This window comes from Schistocerca cancellata, chromosome 11 (genome assembly GCF_023864275.1).
Source record: "Schistocerca cancellata isolate TAMUIC-IGC-003103 chromosome 11, iqSchCanc2.1, whole genome shotgun sequence".
NCBI lineage: Eukaryota > Metazoa > Arthropoda > Insecta > Orthoptera > Acrididae > Schistocerca > Schistocerca cancellata.
In genome coordinates this window covers 91733797-91748385 of record NC_064636.1, presented here as the reverse complement: position 1 = coordinate 91748385, position 14589 = coordinate 91733797, and the positions used below count along the sequence as shown (strand labels likewise).

The window sequence follows — 14589 nt, the reverse complement described above, 5'->3', positions numbered from 1 at the left end:
TTATTGTATGATTATATGATAGCGGAACAAACACTGGTAGCAGTTACTTCTGTAAAATATCTGGGAGTATGCGTGCGGAACGATTTGAAGTGGAATGATCATATAAAATTAATTGTTGGTAAGGCGAGTACCAGGTTGAGATTCATTGGGAGAGTCCTTAGAAAATGTAGTCCATCAACAAAGGAGGTGGCTTACAAAACACTCGTTCGACCTATCCTTGAGTATTGCTCATCAGTGTGGGATCCGTACCAGATCGGGTTGACGGAGGAGATAGAGAAGATCCGAAGAAGAGCGGCGCGTTTCGTCACAGGGTTATTTGGTAACCGTGATAGCGTTACGGAGATGTTTAACAAACTCGAGTGGCAGACTCTGCAAGAGAGGCGCTCTGCATCGCGGTGTAGCTTGCTCGCCAGGTTTCGAGAGGGTGCATTTCTGGATGAGGTATCGAATATATTGCTTCCCCCTACTTATACCTCCCAAGGAGATCACGAATGTAAAATTAGAGAGATTAGAGCATGCACGGAGGCTTTCAGACAGTCGTTCTTTCCGCGAACCATACGCGACTGGAACAGGAAAGGGAGGTAATGACAGTGGCACGTAAAGTGCCTTCCGCCACACACCATTGGGTGGCTTGCAAAGTATAAATGTAGATGTAGATGTAGATGTGTTGTGTGGCATGCGCAATCTTTTATCTGCACCAAGAAATTACTATGTTTTATGCCACAACTTTAACTATAGGGACATGTGGATAAAAATATACACACGCACACACGCACTCACTGCTTGAAAGAAAGTAAGGAAATATTGTTCTGTGCAATGTATTCTGTAAGCACAGTCACCTTCAACGGGTAAACAAATTATACATACAAATGTAAGAACTACTTTCAGAATAAATACACTGAGCACATACACATGCTGGTTTAAAACATTTTGGAAAAAAAAAGAAACACGTTTTTTACCACTGCATTCACTAATTATTTTTACAATTTGGGTTTCGGGTTATCATTGTCTAACATTACTGACTAAGATGATGATGTCCACAATGGTACAAATATGAATAACAAATAACTGCTAATACTGGATATGTGAAATAATACAGTCATAACCATTAATAACTAAATGGTAAATCGATCCAAAAAAATTGGATGGGGTAATGTGCAGGTGTGACAGCATCAATGAGTGAGGAATAGCAAGTGAGTCTGCTCGTTCAGTACCTGTTCAGATCGTCCTTGTAGTGACTTTAGGCAGAGGCAGTTTCTGGCCTTTGTACTCAGACTGCCATATTTATACCCCTACTACACAACTGTGTCTGGTCTTCAGACAAAGCCTCCAGCTTTTGTTGTGTTCTCCAACTATGGTGGGCACTGCTTCACCTGTTCTCCTCATGCAGTATGAGCAACCCTTTATCAAAATGATCTTGTAAGCGCCACATTTGTGGATTTTTTATCTTTTTATTCAGAATACTGTTAGTAATAGTGTGCTGGTAACACTCTGAGACTTGAGAGAGAAAGCGGAATAGTGGTTTAGTAGTGACAAAAGTGGACAAGGATGCTTTTAGACAAAACAGATTATTTGAAAAAGAGGGAATATTTCCTTAACACTGAGAAACTGCAGAACCTCAGTAACAACACCATAGAGGCAATTAAGGGAACCAGTGCTAAATATTATTAATAAATGCACCAGTACTTTTTGAGAGACTGAAATATGATCCACAATACCGATGAATTTTTAGATTTAATTAATCTTTCTGAAGACAGCTGTCCAGTTCTATCAGTGTCTGCAGCAATCCATGCTCAATATGGAAAGAAAAGCTTAAGTGGAGATACAAAACCAGTGAACTTGAAAGCATAACACAGTATTTAGAACAGTATACTTTTACTAAATAATTTTTGCAATATTCTAGTTAATGATTGGATTTGCATAAAAAGCATATTAATCCAACAAAACAGGTAAACTTTTTGGAGCTATCCAAGGAAAAAATATTTTTGTTTCCAAAACGCATTCTACCAAGAAACAGATGAGTTAGTAATTAGCTACCTGTTACCTCCACTGCTAGCATAAATTTCTATGAACAGTTTCAAGACTACTACTTAAACTGGAACCGCTAGTCAAATGCGAGATACACTGCTACTGGTACATATGTAGAAAGGAACAATCAGAATACCGCAAACTTTTCTGAGAAATATGAGTGAGGACTGCAAGAACATACAGATAAATAGGAAGTACATCCATCAACAACCGAGACATTAATATTGACAACAACACACAAAGCTTCCGATTAAAAACATACAGTGGACACACAAATACACACAGGTCCCCAACATTCCAGCTTCGTCAGTGTCCTGAACTTGCCTCCCCCCCCCTCCCCCCACAAAAAATAAACAAGTAAATGCTGCTTTCCATGTCATGATTCACTGTTTGCTTTCAATTCCACTTGGTTTGAACAAATAGACACAATCAAGACAATAGTTGTAAGCAATGGTTACCAACCATCTGCCAATATAGCTGTGCGGTCAGTGCTGCAGAATTCCACAGGAGGGGCTCAGGTTCGATTCCCGGGCAGGTCAGAGATTTTTTCTGCTCGGGACTGGGTGTCATGTTGTCTTGATCATCATTTCATCCTCACTGACACACAAATTGCCAAAGTGGCATCAACTAAAAATACTTGCACAAGACTGCCAGTCTACCTTATAGGACACCCTAGCCACATGCACATTTACATTTACCAACCCGCTCTTACTAACTGTATTCTTAACAAAAGGTTACAAAAACACTAGTGCATTGTAGTCTCTCAAAATGTAAAATGTGAGGCTTTATGACCTGCTTCAAACACATGTGGCGAGTGAAGGAAATTTTTGTTTGTATTCTTCTTCTTATTATTATTATTATTTGTTTAGCATGAAAACTGATTTCTGGTGCTATGTTTTAAATCCCACAATCACTGTACAAAATTACACCCATCTGGAGCAACCTGCAGCCAAGCCACAGAACTGGTCGTTGGGCGACTGGGTGGCACGAGTCTTCAGTCACAAGATGAAAGGCTTTGGCAGACAGCATTACTAGCAGAAATTGTTATGACAAAAATATTGTAAAGATCAAAAAAACTGAAATGAAATATGTTAGTTACTTTAAAGATGCTGAAATTAAATATGTTAGTTACTTTCAAGATGCTTTGAGCTTACATCATGTATGAGGGCATTTCGAAAAGTAAAGATACAATGGCTCGCAGTCCTGAAATAGAATATTCATTTAGAAAACGTCAGTTACATCTTATTAACTGGATTATTTGTTATTTTTCGACGTAATCACTCCTGTTATCCAAACATTTGTTACGTCAGTGCACAAGCTTTTGTATCCAACAGTCATAGAAGGTTGTCACCTGTTGTCGGAACCACATTTTAACTTCATCTTCGATCTCTTCATTGTCGTGGAATGATTTTCCACCGATATGTGACTTCAGGTAATGGAAGACGCGGAAGTGGGTGGATGCAATGTCCGGGCTGTACGGCGGGTGGTCCAATACGTCCCATTTGAATTGTTTGAGTAGTGCTTTGGTTACGAGTGCTGTGTGAGGCCGGGCGCTGTCGTGAAGCAAGCGGACTCCACTTGTCAGTGTTCCCCTGCATTTGTTTTGAATTGCATTTCGAAGATGTTTCAAAGTCTGCCAATATGCAGCAGCATTAATTGTCGTTCCAGGAGGCATAAATTCCAACAGAAAAATGCCTTGTCTGTCCCAAAAAACAGAAGCCATGATTTTCTTCACTGAAATTGACGTTTTGCATTTCTTGGCTTTTGGTCAATTCGAATGGTGCCATTGCATCGATTGTTGCTCAGATTCAGGTGTATAGTGATAAACCCATGTCTCGTCACCTGTCACAATGTGATCAAGGAACTCATCACCTGCTTCAGCATAGCGTGTGAGGAAGTCGAGTGCAAAGCCCATTCTTTTCTTTTTGTGTTCTTCCGTTAACAGTTTTGGAACTTAGCACGCACACAATTTCCTGTACCCGCACATGACAATCACAACGTCAAAGAGTCATCATTGACACGTCCAGTATGATCTGATGCAATTCTTTCAATGTGAGACGTCTATTCGCACGAATTGCTTCCTCCGTTCTCCGAAGAAGGGCATCAGAGATCACAGATGGCCGACCTGTTCTTTGTTGGTCATGAACATCGGTCCTACCTTCAGAGAAATGAGGACACCATTTCATTACATTTTGTTGATTCATAATGTTCCCATGAACAGAAACAATTTCTTTGTGAATATCCGCTGGTCGCTGACCTTTTGCATGAAGAAAACGTATTATGGAGCGCACTTCGCATTTGGTGGGATTCTGAATCAGCCATTTGAACACGACCTACTCCAACCAGAAGCAACGTTCAACTGCCAAACGGCCACGGGGAAAAAGCTGACAGCTCAAAGTTAACAGCAGTGTTGCCAACTTGTTCGTCAAAACTCTTCTGTTCCTCTGGCATATGGTGTAACTTTACTTTCCGAAATACCCTCGTATTTTATGGCTCAAATTTGTACAAAATTATGTAAAGTGTGTTTATGACAATACCATTATTTTAAAAACTGTGTATTAGGAATTTATTACAAAATAACTCCTTTTCTTATTTATTAAAGTTGAGTGACTTGTGCATGAAGTATCTACTGGAATCAGATTGACTGGATTTCTGTTATCAGAAGTGGATTGGCATTAACTGCACTTTGTGGGTTTAAAAAGAAAATATTTTACTATGTAAAATTTTACAGCACAGATATTAATAGGTTTGGTTGACTTTTCTACACTGACCACATCTCAGAGTCCGGAAGTGTTAATTTATGAAATATCCTTACATATTCACTCATTAAAAGTTAATAGGAACCTGGCAAGAACAGTTACTAATTTTTGAAAGATTACTGAAGTTAAATAGCGCAACATTAGAAAGCGTGTTTCGATGAATCTGTATAAGCAGAGTCATCTCTGACTTTCTGAAACTTCTCGAAATTTTATCATGGACCACAGCATAAACTCTGCAGTTTTTATGAGACACACAACTCAATGAACTTTTTTATGTTACCTGACCTGATTTTAACTGAAACAAACAACTGTTTTTAATTAAACTTATCGGCAACAATATTTGGTTGACCCACCTGTAAAGCAATGTTGTTTTACTGAGAAGTGGAAGAAATGCTGCCTATTCGAATCAAAAACCAGCAAATGCAGACTACAGTGCCAAGACAGGGCCGATATATTGATGGACTGTGAGAATTAAAATCTTACAAAACCAACACAGTGTGTGTAACACTGCAGTATTCACCAACAGAGCCCCAAATACTGCCAGTAATTCCTCGGCTACCATTAGCTAGGAGGCAATCTACCACAATATGCAATATTTTTAAAGAAAAAATATTCAGTTACTAAGTATACCACAAACACAGCAGACAAAAATTTGATTTGAGAACAACTACAACTGAGGCTTGTACTGAAAAGACAGAAGTCCACTTAAGCTGTAAATTAGATTTTAATAGCATGACTAGTTTTGAACTCCATTGTCAGGTGCTACACATTGCAACGAGGAGGGGAGGGCATGCTAGAATACAGCATTATCTTTGGAAGTCAGAACAGTTAAAACCGAACTTAATGGCTTCTTACTCTCATAGTTTGTAAAGTTGCTCATTGCTCTTAAGGGGGGGAACCATATATTTTAAAATAAAATCCCAAATTGGTAGCTAAACTATCCAAGAATACACTGTCAAACTTTCAAACGAAAATTTGCGTTCGTTTAGATAATATGAGCATAGTACCAAGTGCACATCAGGTACAAACTCGAGCGCAGATAGGGCAGAGCACTACCTCAGGTGGGCTTGACTGGTTCAACCTCACACAAAATGCAAATGAAAGTTTTAATTCCACTATTTGGCGATTAGCTCCGAAACACTTGCACTCTGGACTAAAAGTCGTTGAATTGGCATCATATTTAGCAGCGGGCTTAATCGATGAAGGAAATTCATTCCTTCTGATGGTCATGAATGAGGAAGGAATTTTAGTAGGCACGCAAAGCTTCAATTATGCTGAGCAAATGGATAACCAGCAAGTGAGCTGTCAATATCGACGTAATTCATTTTAATTGAAAGAAGGTCAGAAAGCACCACTCCATGTGCAAAACGAATCCTTAGGGGAACGAGGAGGATTACTATATGGTGCTGGAAACGCAGACTAATCAGTAAGCATTTTGCATTGTCGTTAACTTACTTGAATTTCTAGTTTAGAAGAATTTATTTTTCAAATGCATTTATTTCAAAATGACTTTTTTCACATTTGCGTGCAGTCTAATTTAAAAAGTATAGAACAGATCATTATGAAAACTGATAGTACGATTCTTTATAAAATTACAAATTATATGACCAACTTGTGAGATGATCTCATGATTGTAAGGGTATCTTTCTTTGCATAATTAGAGGAAAAAAATCATGAAAATCGAAGTACATTGTTCCAACACTTGCAAAATTTTTAATTTTCATTATTTTCACCTGCACTGAGGTTCATATTCTTTGAAAATAAGTTATTAATGTAAAATCAAAACCTTTTTGATTTCAAATAAAAATCTGAATGGCTACTCTGCATGCAATTGGAGTAATATACTCACAACCTTCATCGGACATAACAACGTAAATTTGTTAATTTTGGCTGAAATTATTCAAAAAAATTGACAAGAAGTGTTTCTAAATATGAATGAAATTATGTCAAAATTTGATTAAATTTTAATTAATTCTTCTCAGCCAAAAACAAAAAAATCCCAAAAAATCAGTGTCAAACAGCCTCCTAATGTGGTTTCCCCCCTTAACATTATGTATTTTATAGCTCATGTTTACTCAATTATTTTTTTTCTTATTTTGATTCAACCGCTGAAAGTGTTGGTGTAATCCTGGTTCACCCTTTATGTTTGACCATTAACAGGTTACGGCAGGTTTAATAATCTAGTGTGAATGCACGATATCCTTTTAACACTAGAGCTAGCTTCCGATTTTGCCACCCTTGGCTTTTAAATACATTTTTGTGTCGTGTTTTATTATCCTTATGAGCACTAGAGATATGCTATAGGGAGTAGAATTCCACCACTACCTCACCTATATTTATTGCCTATACTGGGCAATGCAAAAAGAAAGAACAAATTTAAGTGGTTTATTACAAGCCATAAAAGATAGAGACGCATTCTGCATGTCACTGGATAGAGGAAGGTCCAAAGATTAGATACCGCTACAGAGTTGTTTGTACGATTATGTAGCACCATTACAACCAAACCACAAGAGAAGTCTTCTCTGTGTTCAAATTTTCATGAATTCAATCCACTGTTCAAGTGCAATGTGCATTCCATCATTGGTTCAGCAAGAAGCCACATCTGTACAGGCATACACAATTCCCAGAAGTTTGTCACATATGCAAAGGGAAGAGCATTAGTCGACCACGTTCAGCTGATGAAAATGTCGAGCATATGTGAGATGCGTTCACACGGAGCCCTCAGAAGTCCACAAGATGGGTTTCCTCAAACAACAGTGTGGTGCTTTCTGAAAGAGACACCTGTATATGAAGCCTTACAAGTTGCAGTTACTGCTGCAATTGGGTCCTGGCGACCATAACAAAAGATAGGAATTTTGCATTTCCATTCTGCAGGATACGGCGGAGGACACCTCTTCAAATGGCTCACCTTTTCAGACAAATCGACATTTCATCTATTCGGTACAAATTTGGAGGTCACAAAATCCTGACATCGTCATCTAACGTGAAAGACTCACCTAAACTGAACGTGTTTTATACTATTTCTGTTGACAAAGTTTATGGACTTTTCTATTTTGCAGAGGAAACTGACAGGAATTTCATAACTGGATATGGTGCACAATTGGTCATTTCCTCAAGTTCATGAAGATTCCAACGATTTCAGTTTTATGCACGACTGCTCCCCCACCTCACTTTCACCCTGAAGTGTGGCATTACCACCATCATCTCACACCGTTAGACTGGAAGAGCTAGATAAAGAGATATTGTTCATAGCTTTTGGCCACCCACGTCACCACACCTCATGCCTTGTGATTTTTTTCCCCCTCTGGGAGAACATAAGCAACAAAATCTGTCTGCACCTCTGACAGCAACTCTTCACGATCTGAGAAAACGAACTGTTCAAGTTGTCAACTCAAAACAGGAACCTGTCAATTTGTGTGCGGAAAGAAATGGACCACCATTTTGCTTTTTGTTGTTCAACGAATGGTGCTCGTGTTGAGTGTGTGGTGTAGTGTCTGCATGAACAAAAAACTTTGAACCTTCCTCTATCCAGTGACATGCAGAATGTGTTTCTTAGTTTGTCTATAATAAACAACAGACACCTGTTCTTTCTTTTCGAATCACGCTGTATACAGTGTTGCTCATTTAAGTGAATAATTTTTTGCATGTACTATCACCACGAGCCCACCTTGCTAGACGCGCGGTCTAACACGCTGCTTCCCGAGTGGGAAGGCGTGCCGGTCCCTGGCACGAATCCGTCAAGCAGATTAGTGTTGACGTCCAGTGTGCCGGCCACCCTGTGGATGGGTTTCCAGGCAATTTTCCATCTGTCTCGGCGAATGTGGGCTGCTTCTCCTTATCCCACCTCAGTTACACTATGTCAGCGATTGCTGCGTAAACACCGTCTCCACATATGCATACACCATAATTACTCTACCATGCAGACATTTGGGGTTACACTTGATTAGTATGAGACGTTTCGCCAGGCGGGGAGGGAGGGGGGGGGGGCATGTGTGAGATTGTATTGATGACGTATTACTTTTATTATAGATCTTCACAGTGTTTTTGCACACATGAGACTGGCATGGTGAGTGACAGGAGTGTGCTTCACTGGTTTGCATTTTGTTGTGAAGTATGTTCCGAGTTTATTAAGTACAGGGGTAAGTTGGGTGGGACTAAGGTTGTGGTGGAGTTGAACGAGTCGCAGTTTGGGGAAAGGAAGTATGGCAAGGGTAAGTCTGTGGTTGGTCTCTGGGAGTGGGGGGCTGTTATACTGGGGATGGGGGCCATGTTCGGGATGTGTTTTCTGGGTTGTGGAGGGGTGGTCTAAGGTGGAATTAAAGGGGTTAATTGAGGAGTTTATAGAACCGGGTTCCATTGTAGTTTCAGATGCTTTTTCTTCTTATAGGGGGTTGGGTGAGAGGGGGTACAAGCATTTAGTTGTTAACCATAGTTTAGAGTTTAAAAATTATGAGACGGGGGGTAGTACGAATACTATAGAAGGGATGTGGGGGGCCGTTAAGTCAGTTCTTGGGTGGGGAAGAGGCGCTCTTCCAACCTTCAGTCTCGTTTAGATGAGTATTTATTTTTTTAAGGGCTATTAGTAAGATGTACAGGCCGAAGGTAGTTAGTTAGGGTGGTTTGGGGGGGGGGGGGGCGGAGGGTGTGGCTGTGGCTCAGTGGGGGATGGGGTTATTTGTGGGTACTGTTTGTTGGGGGTGGGGAGGGGAGTGTGTTGGTTTGTGGTTTAGTTGTGGAGGATCTATATTGTTGCAGTTTTTGTTGAGTTGTAGTGTGTGATTGAGATTTTGCATTTGGTTTTTGTTTATGGGTATTTTATTGTGGGGTGAGGGGGGAGGTTGGGTTGGGGGGATATGGTGTGCGTGGGTTGGGCCTTTCTTTTGGTTGTGTATTTTTTTGTTGGTTTTTTTTTGTGTGTGTGTGGGGGGGGGGGGGGGGGGGCATGCACCAGTGTGCAATTATGGTGGCCGACCTAGGTTGTGGCGCCAGAACTTTGTGGTAGTAAGTTTCTATTTTTCTTGTTCTTAGTGTATTTGTTGTGTGTTGGGGTCGAGGGGAATGTTCCATTACAATGTGTGGTTGTGGCTGTTGTATCGGGAGTTTCTGTTGAGCTATATAGGTCAAGGGAAGTGTTAGATTCCAATTTGTGGGATTGGGACTGCTGTTGAGCTATATAGGTCAAGGAAACTGTCTGATTCCAGAGGATATTGTATTTAGTGGAATTTGGGGAGTTCTGTGTTGTCTGTTTTTTTTGTCATTTCGTGTGGTTTAGCATGGGGGTGTGTGTCTCTATTTGTTTATATTTATAATTGTGTGGGCTTTTCAAACTGATAAAAAGTTGATAACTTTCATACACATTGTTCTAGCATATGAACCGAGTTCAAAATATTAATTGCAAGGTGCTTGGGGAATCATTTTACTATCTCTGATAATCAAAGAAGACAGTATTTATTTTTGTACTGAGTTTACAGTCAAGATATAAATTTTCAAGGGAAACATTTGTGCTGCCGACAGTTGCCTTTACTTAAATATCGCCTACACATTTATGCATGCATGCAGGCTATAGACAACTCTTTATTGAAAGTTTGTATAAATACTGATGGGGTTTATTGTATGGCAGGATTTGTATTGTATTTATTTGGTCCAGAAAAACTTACATCCACAGTACAGCACATCAAATGTTGGACAGGTTTGAAATGGTTCAAATGGCTCTGAGCACTATGCGATTTAACTTCTGAGGTCATCAGTCGCCTAGAACTTAGAACTAATTAAACCTAACTAACCTAAGGACATCACACACATCCATGCCCATGGCAGGATTCGAACCTGTGACCATAGCAGTCGCTCGGTTCCAGACTGTAGCGCCTAGAACCGCATGGCCACTCTGGCCGGCTGTTGGACAGGTCAGTGCCAATATATCTTCATGTTTACATTAATGAACACATTTTTTTCAGCTTTGACTTATAATTAAACCATTTTAGCTAGAAAATTACAACTGGAACTAATGTTAATGATTACAATCTACATGCTGCAAGTAGCCATATTTACAGAATATTTTTGTAAGTGATAAAGAATGTGGTCAGCACACCACTCTCCCACCCAGTGTCAGTTTTTGTGACCAGAGCCATTACTTTTCAATCAAGTACCTCCTTAATTTGCTTCACAAGGGCTGAGTGCACCTCACTTGCCAACAACACTCAGCAGACCCAACTGATGGTCGATTCAAGTGCTAGCCAAGCCCAACATTGCTTAACTGTGGTGACCTCATGGGAAACTGTGTTACCCCCACCGCAATGCCGTTGGCATCTCAGATAGTATAGTCGGTAACACTTCTTGGTGACTTCCCACTGATCCTGCAGTGCTGAGTTCCATCCTATTTTTGATATATGTAACTGGCCTAGCATTAACCAAACAGTGTCATAGCACTACTATCCAGGTTGCAGATGGCACAAGCATTTTAGTCAGTGGGAAGACACCAGAAATATTACAGAAAACATTATCTGAGACATTACCTACTGTTATGAAATGGTTCAGCCAAAACAAACTAATAATAAATGGGCTTATTTCCCTCTGTACTTGAAGAAATTTTAAAGCAGGGCGACAGCTTGTTGTTCGGGACAACTCCTAAATGGAAGTTAGGGAACATTCTGACTTATAATATTCGCCTCCGTTCGACCACAGATATTATTTTGTTCAGCACCCCTAAGAATTTTTGAGCGCTACGTTTCATCTTGCATCGCAGCAGTTAGAGCGAAGACATTTTCATTTCATTTCATTTTATTATCTTCCTGTATATCATTTACATGATGTAGGAATTGTCACAACAGTTATCATACTAGTACAAGTACTACAGACATAATAATGGAACATCACTTTCAAGGCATTTTTTAAAAGTACAAATTTAGACATATAAATTAAAATTTTTGGCAATAAATTTACACACAATCAAAGTACTCATCTACATCATAGAAAGTTTTGCTTAAAAGGTAATTTTTAAGCTCAGTCTTAAATTTTACTTCATCTGTTATTGCCTTCATGTACACTGGCAGAGCATTATAGAGTTTTATTCCAAAATAACTTACATGCTTTTGGGTTTGTGTTGTCCTTACCCTTTCTACATACAAATTCTTACGAGTTCTAGTATTATAATTATGGCAGTCCTCATTTGTACGTAGATTTTTCATATGTGCTCTTGTACACAGAATGCTTTTAAAAATATACAGTGATGGTATTGTGAGTATTTGCAATTCTTTGAAAAGGGGCCTACAATGAGTTCTTGGAGAGTTATGTGTTATGATTCGTATAGCTCTTTTCTGAAATTTGAAGATATCTGTTAAACTTGATTTAGTTTTACCCCAGAACACTATGCCGTAAGACACGATGGACTGAAAGTAAGCAAAATACACTAGTCTAGTACAGTCTGTGCTGCATAATCTAGATAATATTCTCAATGCAAAACATGCCGAATTGAGCCTTTGGGATAAGTACTTGAGATGGTCTTTCCAGCTTAAGTTTTGATCAATGTGCATGCCCAAAAACTTTGTGGATTGTACACTCTATCTTTTTATCCATTAGTTTTAACTGGAGGTCCATATCTTGAGTTGCTTTGCCATACTGTATATAATTTGTTTTACTTAGATTAAGTGTTAACTCATTAGCATGAAACCAATGTTGAATATATTTCAGGACTATATCAGTTGTGGTGGTTAATGATTTTTTATCATCACTTATAATTATGCTAGTGTCATCTGCGAACAACATTATTTTGGTAGAAATATTAGGATTTTTTATGTCATTTATATAAAGCAAGAATAATAAGGGACCAAGAACACTGCCCTGTGGGACACCTATTTCCAATTTCTTTGCATCTGAAACCCACTTGATTTTCTGATTTTTATGTTCTGCGATGACTTCTACTACCTGAGTTCTATCTTGAAGGTAAGATTCAAACCACTGCTTCACAACTCCCCTTACACCTATTGCCTCCATCTTGTTTAACAGAATTTTGTGATTTACTGTATCAAAAGCTTTAGATAAATCTAAGTTAATTCCCACTACACATTTTTTAGTGTCGAGACTCCTGACAATCTCTTTGGTATAGGCATGGATAGCTGATTCTGTGCTGTGGCCTGAGCGAAAGCCATGTTGATTGCAGTTTAGAAGTTTGTGAGCATCTAAGTAATTTATGAGTCTGGTTTTCATTAATTTCTCTAGAATTTTTGAAAATGATTGGAGAGGGGATATTGGTCTATAATTTTCTACCTTGTATGGATCTCCTTTTTTAAACAGAGGTCTAACCTTAGAGATTTTCAACCCCTCAGGAAACACACCTTCGCTGAAAGACAAATTGGCAATATGTACCAGGGGCTTTATAATTTGTTGGGCAACTTTTTTTATTATTGACACAGGCACTTCATCAACACCTGCAGACATTTTTGATTTTAGACTCTTTATCACCTTTAATATTTCATTATCATTTGTGGGAGTTAACAACATACTACTGTCTACTTTTGGGGCTGTTAATTTCTCATGTTCAGTAAAGTTTTTACTTAATGACACTGGTACACTTAAAAAGTAATTATTAATGTAATTTGCCAGAGTTTCATCTTTTAATTCAATATTTTCACTATTTTTGAGTACTATTTCCTGATCCTTGAGGCCCTTACCTGTTTCCCTTTTCACAATTTCCCAAATAGTTTTTGATTTATTGCCTGATTTTCTTATTAATTTATCATTACTTAGTAAGTTTGCTTTTGTAATTACTTTTCTATATATTTTTTGTAATTTGTTACATATTCTTTAAACTTGGGGTCAGTCCAACTTTTCAGTCTATAGTTAAGCATTTTCATGGTCCTGGAGGAATTTCTAATACCTGTTGTGATCCAGGAGTTAGCATGTGTATGCCCATATGTTTTTGTTTTGACAAGTTTCTTAGGAAAACACATTTCAAAATTCAACATAAACAGGGAAGAAAAAACATTATATGCAGTGTTTGTGCTAGTTTGTAACAGTACTTCTGCCCATGATTGGTTAGTCAGTGTATTTATGAAGTGACTGCAACTATTTGTGGAGAAGGTTCTTCTGTACATTTGGTATGAACTATTTTTGGTCACAGGGGCTATGGGAAATTTAAGGATAAGTGCATTGTGATCAGATATTCCTAGGTCAACATTTATTACATATATATCTATGGCATCTATATTTGTGAAGATATTATCTATGAGACTTTTTGAAGAGTTTGTTATTCTTGTAGGGTTAGTTATATGTGGATACAAATTGAAGCTATGTAAAACATTCAGGAACTGATCTTTGGATGCACCTTCAGTCAATAAGTTGACATAAACTCTCCACTTATAATTATTGTTAATTTTTTATGATGTAATATTTTGAGCAATGCCTCTAACTTATTTCTAAAAATTTCAGGATCACCACATGGTGATCTGTACACTGACATCATTATTAATTTACTCTTTTGCATATTCAACTGTATTGCTGCAGCCTCAAAATGTTTTTCTGCATTCAAGGATTCAGTTACAGTCATATTTTTAACCTTTACTCCAGGTTTTACATAAATGCAAACACCACCATGTTTTGTTTCCTTCCTGCAAAAATGGCTTACTAATTTGTATGGGGAAATGCAAATATTTTCTAGTTCATAACTCATGCACCAATGTTCTTGAATGCAAATACAATCTATACTAGCTTCACTGGCTGCAATCTCAAGTTCTAATATTTTATTTTTAATGCATTGTATGTTAAGGCTCATTATTTTTAAATTATTGAAATTAGATTGAGAGGAGTT

At 38.4% G+C, this 14589-nt stretch overlaps 1 protein-coding gene across 1 annotated transcript in view; it reads right to left on the bottom strand.

Moving 5' to 3' along the window:
* The window catches only part of LOC126108631 (uncharacterized), a 35328-nt gene that overhangs the window by 19721 nt on the left and 1018 nt on the right, over positions 1-14589 (bottom strand). The gene's annotated exons all lie outside the window — the stretch shown is intronic.